Source organism: Ursus americanus, chromosome 9, assembly GCF_024610735.1.
Source record: "Ursus americanus isolate L20-20 chromosome 9, mUrsAme1.1.p, whole genome shotgun sequence".
Lineage (NCBI taxonomy): Eukaryota > Metazoa > Chordata > Mammalia > Carnivora > Ursidae > Ursus > Ursus americanus.
Genome location: NC_142135.1, coordinates 78,215,267 through 78,228,556, shown reverse-complemented (window position 1 = coordinate 78,228,556; position 13,290 = coordinate 78,215,267).

The window sequence follows — 13,290 nt, the reverse complement described above, 5'->3', positions numbered from 1 at the left end:
TATATGGCATTATTAAATCTAAAAATCCTCCAAGGCGGCTAATTTTAAAAGTAAGATTTCAACCGTGTTTTTAAGCATCTCAGACCACTCCAGACTTTTCTCCCTACTTTTTGCTTAAAGACTGAGGAAAGAACAAATTTGCAACAAGCACCCTACCCTTGTTTCTAACAGGTGCTGGAAGAAAAAAGTGAAAAAGTAAAGAATAGTGGTGAAGTCAAGACTTGTAAGAGGAAAATGCATTGTCAGGCTGCATAACTTCCTTAATCTCGGGAGGAGAAAACAACCCTGTGTGCTGGGGGGAAGGGGGAGGACCAAAGTGGGGGTACTCACAAGTTTCTGAGCCAATTTCAATGATTCTATTTTTTTCTTCCAACAGTCATCATTTAAACGCCAAAGAAATGAATTTAGATGAATCTTTATGTTAAAAGGAATAGTATTTGTAGCAGACAGGAAAATGTGAATATGCATTAGATTCCTCTGCAAACTATAAACTAGAGTATAATTCAGGGCAAGTGTTCTGAGCTTGCTACTTGCATCTGGTTTATTGGAACAGGAGTCCTTCTTGCTCTTTCTGCTCCATTTCCTGCAAAAGGCACACTTTGTTAGAAATGCAATATAGTTCAGAAAAGGTAAATTGCTTGTATTTCTTCCTTTCACTCTATACTATCTACTGACAGTGTTAGAGAACATTGCGGTATTGATTTCTTGATAGTTATTACACAGCATAACCTACTGAAGGTTATATTTTTAAAACCCACTTAAAAAGTTTAACAGTAGTTCACTATGCTTGAAAAAAATCTTGAATTTGGATTACAGATGCATAACTGAGCCGAGTTCCCCACCACATGTCCAGGGGGGCTCATCACACATGACACAGATCAGAGTCAGGACATGTTACCGCACCTACTGGGATGAGCAGATAGTGTTCAGGATCGTGTATGAGGCATGTCATTACACAGGTCTGCGTGGTAACTAGTCACACGTAGACCTGTGTGAGGTCTGGTCTGCTGTCAGGAGAGGGAGAGCCTGCGCGCTGATAGCATGAGTCAGACGGCACAGGTGCTCTGCTCAGACACAGCAGAGGGCATTTGGCGCCAGAACGGTGTGGTAAAAACAGGGGAAGGGAAGTAAAATCCCCGCCCAAAGGCCAGCTGCTAGAACTGTGCTAAGACAAGATGGAAGGTTCCTGTCCTGCAAGCAGAGGGATGATATAGAGACATTAGCTTTGGTCGCTGGCTAAAACACTGTCTTGCCACAGGACAGAAATCTTTGCTGAGGCAACGACACCAGGTTTAAAATGCCTCCTTTGGGCAAAACAAATCCCAATGGGTTTTGCTAATGCAAGAGATTAGTCTTAGGTTGACATAATTAGGCTCATTGGCATAGTGAGAAAAGATGCTTATCCTGAGATGTCAGTGTGTACACAGCCCAGCTAGGGTGAGGCTAGTGAGCACAGGTCATACACAACATAAGGGAGGCTCAGAGTCAGCCCTAGGCTCCCGACAGCTGAATGTGGGGTAGAGAGAAGTGAGGAAAGGAGGTAAACTACTGCCCGTGGGCAGTTTCCAGGCTCGATGGCCTTGATTCCACCGATGGTCAGCGTAATTGGGTTATCATGGGGAAGGTGAGGACTTAAAAAATAACCCTGTGCTGGAGCGCACTAGAGGGTCCCTTCCTCCATGGATCTCCTGTGGGGTACATGGGATGTTAGAAGCCCATGCAGTCTAATTTCTGAATCGTCATGAATTTTATTAGGATGTGACTTGATGTGACTTATCTGACAGTCGCTAATTTCCTCTTTTTCTGAAGAAGTTGACAAAGATAATTGGTGGAAAATTTTGTAAATAAAAGTTCTGGGCCCTTGTGGGAGAGCCAGCCCTTCTCCACAAGCTCCCCTGCACTGATTAGATTTCTCCTGGAGACAGTCTTTTTCATGAAAGACATATTCTTGCCTTGCCAGATAGGGAAATAAGTTAGATTTATGAGGTTTGGGAATGCACCTCAGATTTATTTACTTTGCACAGAGATTTGTGTACATTTAGGTATTTAGGTATGTAAAAAGCAGTGCGGACTGACTACTTAGTTTAGGAAATGGAGTAAATGTAGCACCAGAAGAAACAGTGGCTTGGCAGGGGCAGAAACTCCCATCTTGCACTGTGCCCTGTCTCCTAAAATGAATGGTCTTTTCTCTAGCTTTCATTGTGGTAGGATTGCCCTGGAGTGGGCAGGATAGGATTATCTCCCTTGAATGCAGTTATGGAATGTTAGTTTGACTGTGATATCTGAAGAATATTATAATACACTACTACTTTTTAAAACTATTTACATAGTAGCAAAATGTTTATTATGAAGTGTGAATGACAAAGACATGATATCATCGCATGATTTTGTATATATCTGTATTTGTATTTATTTCTTAATATATTTGTATTTATATTCTTAATTCTTAATTTAATTCAACCTCAGATAAGATAAACCAATCTCTAAAAAAGAAGTGTTTCCTTTTAGTACCTTGGTTTGTCAATCTGTAAATTATGTTTGATACTTTTCCCTTGCCTCTTTCAGAATGATTAAGGAACAAATATTTCCCAATATAAAAAGGAAAATAATCAGAGTGAGCATAGGATTCTGCTTCTATATTCTGAACTTCATAACAAAGACACAGATCCCTTTTCTCTGGGGATGTGCATGAAACTAACATACACAATCAACATGCATAAGTGTGTCTACTCAGTGATGTCAATAGAGCCAAATGTGAAGGTGTGTGTGTGTGTGTGTGTGTATGAACTGGGGTGAAAACCAATAGCAAAAATGATATCAGGATGTCCCTCTGCTCCTTAAGAATTTCCATTATTTCCTGTGTGTTCCCAGGGCCACATTCACCAGGTTAGTAGACGTTGGTATTGTGTGTCTGTCTGGAGTTTTAATGCTATTCGCTCAGTAAGTGCAATCGTATAGAATCAGTAAATATTTAAGATAATTTCTAACAGAAAACCTGTTTAACATGGGACCAGCATTTTGATGAGATTTATTTTGTGTCAAATCACTTCCTTGTATTCAGAATCTTATTTCTAGTTATGGTTTTATTATCCCATTTCCCTTTTGGTGGCTATATTAATCTCTTCAGTGTTCTATTTCTACCTTGTGGAAAGAGTTGATGATCTTATCTGTTAGATGAGCAAGAAGACTGTTCAGAAGGTTGAGGTTATCTACAGTTTGTGCAACAACTCAAGGATATGTGGTTGCAAAGAGACACCTATTGGTCAACCTTGGAAAACACATTGCTTTCTTTTTCTGTTACCCTTTTCCATAACTTTTTAACAAGGTCTGCCACCTTGTGGAAAATGGGTGATTTGCCTGGACTCTGAGAGCATTAAGTTGCTCTCATGCTGTAATTAGCCCAATTTCAGGTGAATGTCATTTAAATGTTGAATTTTTAATTTATTCTTAATTGAAAATGACTTATGTCGTTTGTAGAAACACAAATAATACCATACAACAAATTACATTGGCATTTCAAGATGGGTAAGTAAAGAAAATGTATGGTGTTCTTTAATCTGTGCAGTTACAAAGAAAGAAGTAGGCAAAAATAACAATGCTGTATTAAAAACTTAGTAAGCACCTCCAGTGACTTATTCCTTATATCCTCATATGATCTCTACAATGTAGAGCTTTGAAGGTGGGGAACAAGGTGTTCCAGGAACATTCAAAATGAAGGCAATGGAGCCAGGGATGTCTGCTCAGTGGGCCTGTTCGCATGGTTATGCGCCTTGCTGCTGGGCTCTGCTACACCACTGTGGTTCACAACGTAGGCTACAGTACCCAGTACCAGGTAGTTTGTGGAGTTATGGGTGATGGTAATGGCTACCATCGGTGAAAGTTCAGTGTGAACTGACTAGTATGCTAAGCACCCCATACACATTGCTTTAATTATTCCCCCTAAGAGGCTAATCCCGGAAAGTCGGTATTATCATCCCTGCCTGGAGATGAGAAACGAAGACACAAATGAAATACCTGGATCAAATCACACTGCTGACAAGGAATAGGTGGGGGTAAGGATTTTATTTCAAGTCTTACTTATTTCGCCCCTTTGTTATGACTAATTTCCCACCATAGGAGTGAATTAGATTCATGACCAACTGCAAAACATGGCCTCTCTGAAAATTTGCCTTCCTACTTTCTTCCCCACTCAGAGAATACTTGCACAGAGATTAGAATCTACAGTATGTGGAGCTTGTTTCCATGTCTGTCCCATTCTCCACCATCTCGGCTGCGTCTCCCTTTCTGCCTAAGTAACACCAGGTCATGGTTGCTTGATTTCAGACTTGACACCATTTACCTCCAGGTGTTGGGTGTGACTTCTGCGAAGACACGTGGACTAGAATCGTCAGTGCTTAAGTGAGTAGCTGCCATGGTCTTTGGGTGTGCCAAAGGAAACAACCACTAATCATTCATTCTTATTCTAGGAGCATCATGTGGTTTTTCAGAGCTGGAGGTGATGACCTTTGTTACCCATCTTTAATGGAGTTATGTGGGGGAAATAAACCCACAGATAAAGAATTGATATGTACAAATATAATGGAGGAGTTCTACCATTAGGAAGTGTCTCTTTCTCTATCTCCGTGTGTGTGTGTGAGTGTGCATGCATGTGCAGGTCTGTTTGCATATATGCGTGTCATGTGACTGCTTTGCTCCCAGCATAAGCCTCCATTAGTTCATGTATGAGTGGGCATGTTTGTTAGGGTAGGTGGGCCCACATTCGTTTATAAGCAGGACTTGCAGCCCTTCCTCCAGAAGAACAGGGAGCCAAGTTCAGCAAGTTTATCCTGTAAGGACCCAAAGAGGTGAGTTGCTTCTGGGTACAACTCTGCACCTGTCACTCCAGTGTCTCTTTTGGCTAAGCACCCCAGAATGCTGTGCTTCAGCTGGGGTAGGGCCTGGAAAGTGAACCTGAAATATAGATTCACTAGAACGTTGTTAATCTTTACAGGGTAGACAATACTGCTTTGGAATCTCTAAGGCAGAGGTAATTTAAAAAAGAAAAACTGCAAAGTGTCGCTCATGAAAATGCTTGCCATACCTGACAGTGGAACACTACAAAGTGTTGATAACCACAGGGGACCAGGGCATTAGCTGTAGTGGCAGCCATGCCAACAGATATTAGTAGTGGCTGAGACATGTTTGGGTACCAGTGGGAGTGGAGGTGCCGCCCTGTGAGAAACAAGCACCTGCCAGATACTCTGGTTCTCTGTACAGTAAGGGGAGTGCCTGCAGGGGAGTAGTTCTTCCTTGCAGAAAAGGTGCCCGGAATACATGGTAGCATATTTCGGAGAGAGACAGGAGTAGTAGGAGGAAGAACTCTACGTATTCTATGTGGAAACTGAACACCTGCCCTGAAGACCACGAGGGACAGCTTTGTGGGACTCCCAAATGACTGCTCAGGTCCTAAGCCACTGGGAGGGAAACACAGGTATCACTTACACACCGAGCTAGGGACAGCGAGGACGAGTGGCCAGTTGGCACACGTATGCTCATATCACTGCTCCCATGGACTCTGAGTCAGAAATGCCCTCACTTAGCGCCTTGCCTCTTTCTTCCCCTCCGATCTGAGTCATCAACACATCTACCTGGACATTAAATTCGAAATCCTTTAAAACAGCAGACTTCAAAACTTTACAAGACAATTTAGAGAAGCAAACTTTAAATTATGCTATGTTTATGATTATCACCCTAATTTAGGTCTTGGGTCACAAATTTGGTGTGCCCTTTTCCAAAAGTGTACCTCTGTCAGAGAATACAGGGCTTGTGAGAGCTTTCCAGCCATCTGCAAGCGCTTTGTTACTTTTCTCTGCTCCAGAGACATGGCTCTCACCACTAGTCAAACCAGTTATAGTATTTGCAAGCCCCCAGAAAAAAGATCAAAAGCCTGGTCATGCAGACCTTTGTGGGTATTTGGATTCACCACTAGTAAATTGATAGAAATATCTGGATTTTTTGCCTGGACAGAAATGTCATTTCATATACTGTGATTTTTTTAAAAGTTGACATTTTCCTAAATTATACCATGGCTGTTTAAAAAGAAAACATATCTCCCTGCACATAGGTAGAGTGATCTTTTCTGGAAGTGCTCTTCGGCTTGCATTTAAGAATTAAAGTCTTAGTATGATAGTGGGAAATAAATACTGTGCTTACTCATCCCTTTGGACCGTAATACCTTTTCCTTGAATATAAACCTTTTGCTGGCACTAAAGGACAATTGGCCCCATTGACCAACTGACAGGTGAAGTGGCCATCCAGCATAGCTGGCAGCAGAAGGGAATTAAAATCTACCACTGAAGTCATTGTTAAAGTACCTCTTGCCAGCAGTTAGAGGTAATTGGCTGATTGCGGATGTGGAAGCCCTTCTAGGAGCTGGGCTGGTGGGTTCCTTTGTCATTGTGTATCCCCAGACAGAGAGATGCTTTCCTTCCCTCTCCAGCCACACAAACTCAAACTCTATTGAGGGATGGAATTCATTATTGCACTTTCAAAGAGAAAGCTGGAGACACCATGAATCATTTGAAAGTGATTATGGACAAAAGGGCATGAGAATAATCCCAAACTTTTAAGCTCTCTCGAATCTTTGGAATTACATTGATGATGAGTGAAAGATGATCCAGAACCAACAATTATCGTTCAGAGAAGTGAAGGGATTTGAGTCTTAAGAGGAAACTGAGACAGAATAAAATCATAGACTGTTAGAGCTGGGGACCCAAGCAATCGATTGCAATTCTCTCTCTCTCTCTCTCTCTCTCTCTCTCTCAGCCGTGGGGAGGCGGGTAAGGAGGCTTGCTCAAGGGTGTGAACCTTTTTAGCATCACAGGGGATTAGATCTGAAATGTGGCGACTTCTAGGACAAGGCACTAACAGACAGCAGCACTGGCAGTGGTGTGCCCTGCAGCAGGTTGTCTTTTATTCTGAAATGTAATCGATCAACTTCTGCAAAGTCTCCTGAAAGCCCTTTAAAGAAATCAACATAGAAAGAAGGAATAGATCTCTATTTTCAAACTCTGGTAAAATTAGTACCCTGTTCTGCTCTGCTCTCCTCTACTTGTGAAGCGGTCCATAGTTAATTTTGGTTCATTTTTACATTTCTACACATGGTACAGAACCACATCAGAACAGATGCCCTGGTGCTATGTTGAAGATTGTTGAAAAACAGCAGATATTGCTTAAAGTGACAACTGTATTTTCACCTTGGGAAATATCAGCTTATTTATGGAAAGAAAATGACAGAAGTTTCAAGATGCCTCAGTGTCAATAATTTTACACCGAAGTGCTAAGGAAGACTTTTAAGCCACATGGCCCCAAATGAAATATCCTTCTGCATAGGGAAGAGCTTACTGTGAAAGGATGACACGTTCAACATGATGTCCTGTCTCCCAGTTTTGGGTTTTCTCTTTATAGTTAACTAAAGAGTGAATTCCTCTTGACCATAAGCTATGATTTTGGAACAGCTTAGTTGGTCTAATGCACACATACCTTGAATTCTGACCTCAAAATGTTATGAATATGGTGGTGTTACGAAAGATAGGTTGCAAGTTCTTTAGTCTCTGACACCTACCATAAAGCCACTGAATAAACCTGTGACCATTAAGGAACAGTGAACTTGCAGCTGTGGGGCAAGTTCTCTAATCGACTAGGGCCCCCTCCCTACCACATCCCTCCTGCAGAGACTGTAGGAATACCGCTGTTGGGCACAAAACAACAATCCTGTCTCCTCCACATACCAGATATTTCCCTCATTCTAAAGATAATAGTGAACATTTATCAAGTTAGGAAAAGGAAGAAAAATGAAATAAATTCATGGTAGCCAGTTATCTTCAAACATGTAGGCTATGGCAAAGTACCTTTGTATAGGAAGGACTCCGAGCCAAATTGTCCATGTCATTCCCATGACATAAATCAAAGTGGCACTTGTACCTGTCAGAATAGAGACTTTATACTGGAGGAGAATTACCTACAAGCCCCAGGGAAGTCACTGATTTGACAATGATGTTGAAAATCAAGACTGCTCAGCATGAAATGCCTGGATAATGACATCAGGATTAGGTATCAATGTGAGAAGTAGGGGTGTGCCCTGTAGGAAGGCTGCCAGAACACAGAACACAAAGGGAGAACTTCCCTGGCTCTGCCATTATTAGCTCTTCTGAGGACACCTGCTGGAAAAATAACTGAGCTAGCATACCTACAGATCTTACTCTCAAGCGAAATGGAAACTGAACAGCTGTAGACTGTCCTAGGCAAATTAAATTTACTGCTCAGTAAATGGTCCTATGTATTGGTAATTCTCTTCTGAAAATAGGATTGAGCTGCTTTCTTTCCTTTGTACTAGGACTAGAAATGTTGGCTATTTCCACCAGTAGTGAGTCAATGGATTCCAAAGTAAATTTTTTTTAAATTAATAATCTGGAAATTTTAGGAACTGTTACACTCTTCATCATCATCATCATCATCATCATCGTCATCATCAACACCATTTCCTCATAAGAACACTTAAATTGTGTATTTTCAAGATATTTCACTAGATAGCCTATAGTCAGTTCAAGTGGATGAACTACTCAAATGAAGCATCAGCATGATTGCTAGTACATTTATGTGAAGAAGGCTCAATTTTTGATTTGGAAAGGAAAATTAAAAATAATTTATTACAAATCCTGTTTTTGTTTTTTGTGGGGTTTTTTTTGTTTTTTTTTACAGGCAACTTAATATTTCTTAAGCTGTGTCAGGCTAGGGATAAAAAAAAGGAAGGAGGGGGTAAATAAAATCACTTGAAGTGTAGTTCTCCTGCTTTGTCCCAACCGGCTTTGTAGAAAGACCTCCCTTCTCAGGTTTTGCCCAACTCCTGCCTAGAGTCCTCAGAGCACCTTATCACTCACCCGTCTTGGTAGCCATGTTAATGTCAGTCTTCTCTCCTGGCCCTGAGTCAGGCCTCCCACAGCCACCAGAGCTGCTGAACATCTGGTGCAAGTTATCAATGCTATCACAAAATTTCCATGAGGTCCCTGGAGGAGAATGTTCCCTCTGGCTTCCTTTCCAAATGCAGATGCATCTTGCTCAGATTCTGCTGTTGATGCCCCATTGTGCTCCAACCCTCAGCAGGGGAGGAACTCTCACCCCAGACTCGCCCTGTTCTCAGCTACACAGATCATTGAATATAGCACCTGCATGGCCTCAAGGTCTTTCTTACATAGCCTCACACTTTTTACTTACATTTTATTTTAGCCCCCCATTCTGGAACCTAGGAACAAGAAGTGAAGCCATGGAAACTCACTCAGAGTACAATAGAAGGGACAAAGACTGTGCTCAGTGCAAACTAATCTTTCCTCTTTGACACTGAACCAGTTGTCTTCAGATTTGCACCCACTGATTGCATTTTCTCTGGAAGGCTTCTTGGTCTTTTATGCAAATAGACACCTGATAGGCGATCTCTCCCCATCCAACAGATATTCCCTGGTGGTTGAATGTCAGGATGAACCTAATCTAGGAAAGTCAGTTGAAAATCCTGTTACATACAGATTAAGAACCTGAGAACTATTGCTGGTTGGCGAGCATGCAGAAGAGTAGACGCTCCCCTTGTCACACTCAGGCCACCATCAGCCATGCTTCTGTGCCCTTCAGCTCTGCGATTAATGGAGTTTAAAAACTATATACTTGTTGGGGGTGCCTGGGTGGCACAGCGGTTAAGCGTCTGCCTTCGGCTCAGGGCGTGATCCTGGCGTTGTGGGATCGAGCTCCACATCAGGCTCTTCCGCTGGGAGCCTGCTTCTTCCTCTCCCACTCCCCCTGCTTGTGTTCCCTCTCTCGCTGGCTGTCTCTATCTCTGTCGAATAAATAAATAAAATCTTTAAAAACTATATACTTGTTTCCCCTTTACTTTTTCATCACTAGACTTTCCGAAAGGTAATACAGTTACCCACACAGCCATATGGGACTGCTTATTGTTATCTGAACCATTTTCATCTGAAAATGAAGGGGTGCAAATAGGGGTGAAGGCAGACTGTACTCTCAGTTTTAAGTAGAAATAGTTTTCAAGTTGCAAGGACTTCCAACTATCCCTTCCCTCTTTCCTTCATTCCTTTAGTTTTTTTTTTTTTTTCTTTTTGTGGTATATTCTTAATAGCACATGCATATGGGGCTCCTGGGTGGCTCAGTTGGTTAAGTATCTGTCTCTACTCTTGATTTTGGCTCAGGTTGTGATCTCAGGGTCATGAGATGGAGTCCGTGTTGCATGGAGCTCCTCACTCACCAGTCAAACTCCTTGAGATTCTCTCCCTCTCCCTCTGATCACACTTCTCTCTCTCTCTCTCTCTCTCTCAAAAAAATAAATCTCTAAAAAAAAGGAGCACATGCATATATATGTGATATAATAATGTCATATTTAATATATATAACATCTTCTCCAAAAAGCGTTTATTGAGTGCCTACCTTGAACCAAGATTTGCACTAATTCTATTTATGAATCTTACTTAAATCTCGTAAAAACTCTCTAAGACAGGTGTAATTTATCACTTTACAACTGATGCCATGGAGACCTAGAATTCACATACATTGGCAGTCATTCTAACAGTAAGGCTACTGGTTTTTTAAATGATATTAGCAGAATAGCCATTTCTTGACCTCCAACTATTTGTAAATCAAACAATTACAGCCCTTATGCAGACTGGGGTAATTGTGTTTGGCTAAGGATGTAATAAAGAAAAACACGATGTAGTCTAAATGCCCATTAAATCATGCAGTTTCAGAGGTCTGTAATGATTGCGGACTTTGAAGTTCAGTAGGATTGGATTTGACTAGTGACTAGTGTTACCAGCTGGCTGACCTCAAGCTAATTATTTAAATCTCATTTACTTACTGGTGAAATGGGAATATTGATGATTATCTTGCAGAGTTGTTCTGTGGACTTGAGATGATATGTGTAAAGTGCTAGCTATTGTACCCAGTATGTAGCAGTAATAAAAAGAACTATCCTTTATTAAGTGCTTACTATGTGCTAGGTGTGTGATAAGCAATTTAACATGTTTTATTTTATTTAATTCTCTCACAACCTCTTTAGCTCAGTCCTGATAAAATTGCATTTGCACATGGATTACCCACATCATCACACATAGGTCCTATAGACAAGAGTCAAATCCAGTTAGCCTGGCTCCGGAACCCTTGCTTTCATCTGTTTTGCTCTAGAGCTTCTCCTACCACAAGACCCCTAGCAGAGAAGTCAAGTTAATGAGAACTCTTGTTGTCAGCAATCATGTGACACCCTTTAGTGACATAACTTTTTTTGTTATAAAAGCATTTTTAAAAGTAACTACCCTAGCGATTAAAAAATCCAACAGCTGTTGTATTTCAGAAATACTGTTGCTGACCTTTGTTGCTATGATTCTAAGGTCCCTTAGTATCTTTTTGTTTTGTTTTGCTTTAAAGCATCTTAAGACAGGTAGAAGCAATTATTAGACTTCTTTTAAATAAGTTCCTACCTCTACTTTTGCTGCTGTTAGTTCTTAGGTTGGTGGTGTTTGTTACTGCATAAGAGGGCAGTGGATCTGAGCCAAGATAAGCTATTAGGACCTTCTGTCACTCCCCAGCCGAAATTTAACAGTACAGTAGATCCTTGTTAAGACATGACTCATCTGCAGATTTGGATACATTGCCAGTCAACCTAAGTCTTCCAAAATTAACAAGGATACCTGCCAAAGTCTCAAATAATATGGTTAGCCTATAATACAGGTAATAGTCCTATTTCTTGGGACTAGAGTTATAAAGTATGAAGGTGTTATAACTCTGAGTGCATTGCTGGAATAGAGTCTGTTACACTGCAACGGCTTAAAACATATTGAAAATCATGTGATTGAGGTAAATGGGGTGTGAGAGGGAAGAGAGAGAATTAATTTCTCTTTTACTCTTACCTTCAAGGATGGCTACCGGAATTTATGTATTCTGTACAAGGATCTGTATGGGGCTTTAGAAAGCTGGATTTATATATCCACTACTTATTCAACAAATGTTATCAAATGCCCAGTAAGTGCAAGACTGTGTGCTAGACACTGGGGGAACCATATTGAGCAAAACAGACAGAGCCTTGGGCTCACAGAGCTTACAGTTCAGAGAGGAGAGGGGGGCTTATTGCTCTTAAAAATATGAACTACAGATTAGAAGAACTGTACTGTGTAGAAGATGCTACATTTAACAAGAAATCAGTTCTTCTTGAGAATCAGGACACTTCTCTGATGAACTGATATTTGAACGGAGTTCAGAAGCTTGAGTAGATATTAGCTGACTGTAGAGTGCTGGGGGAAGACATCCCAGGTAGAAGGAATAATAAATGGATGGGAACCTGATGAACACCTAGAAACCAAAAGAGGCCCCTGTGTTAGCACAAAAAGGACAGAGGAAAAGTGTTGCAAAATGAGGCTGAGGAGGAGAGGCTGAGTCTAGCTGGCTGTGGTTGGCCATGATGAAGACACCACCTTTATTTGATGATAAATGGGAAGATCATGGAGGAAATTTTGTGTGTAAACATGTATGCTGACCTTTCATTATAAATATAAAATATTCATATTTAGATATAAGCCACCTTTCAAGCAGACTATCTTGATTAAATATAAAACATAAATGCCCCCATTCCTCAGAGGCATCAGCATTTATTATTTCTGTAAATTGTTGGAAGTTCTCTCCATGAGTTCAAATAATATTCCTTGATTTATTAATGTTAAGCAGAATCTATTGGTGCCCCATTATGAAAGCTGGGACTGAAAGGGCATGGGGTTACTTTCCTTCCTCCCTCATCCACCAATTTTGGAAGTTGGATTTTAAATTTTAATTTTTTCTGTTTATTTCATAACTTTATGTTAAAACTTAAACACAGTCTTGGGTGCCTGGGTGGCTCAGTTGGTTAAGCATCTGCCTTTGGCTCAGGTCATGATCCCAGGATCTTGGGACTGAGTCCCGTATTGAGTTCCCTGCTCAGCAGGGAGCATGCTTCTCCCTCTCTCTCTGCCCCTCCCCCCTACCTGTGCATGCTCTCTCTCTCACTCTCAAGTAAATAAATGAAATCTTAAAAAAAAAAAAAAAGGAAACCAAACACATAATAAAATTTAATAGGTAGAGTGACTCTTTCCACTTTATTCTTCAAGGTTGTTTGAGCTATTCTAGGGTCTTTTCACATAAATTTTTTTAAAAAGCTCTTTTGTGTCTATCAAAAACTTGTTGGACTCTGAGACCAAATCCTGGCTACCTGGGCACATATCCTGGTTC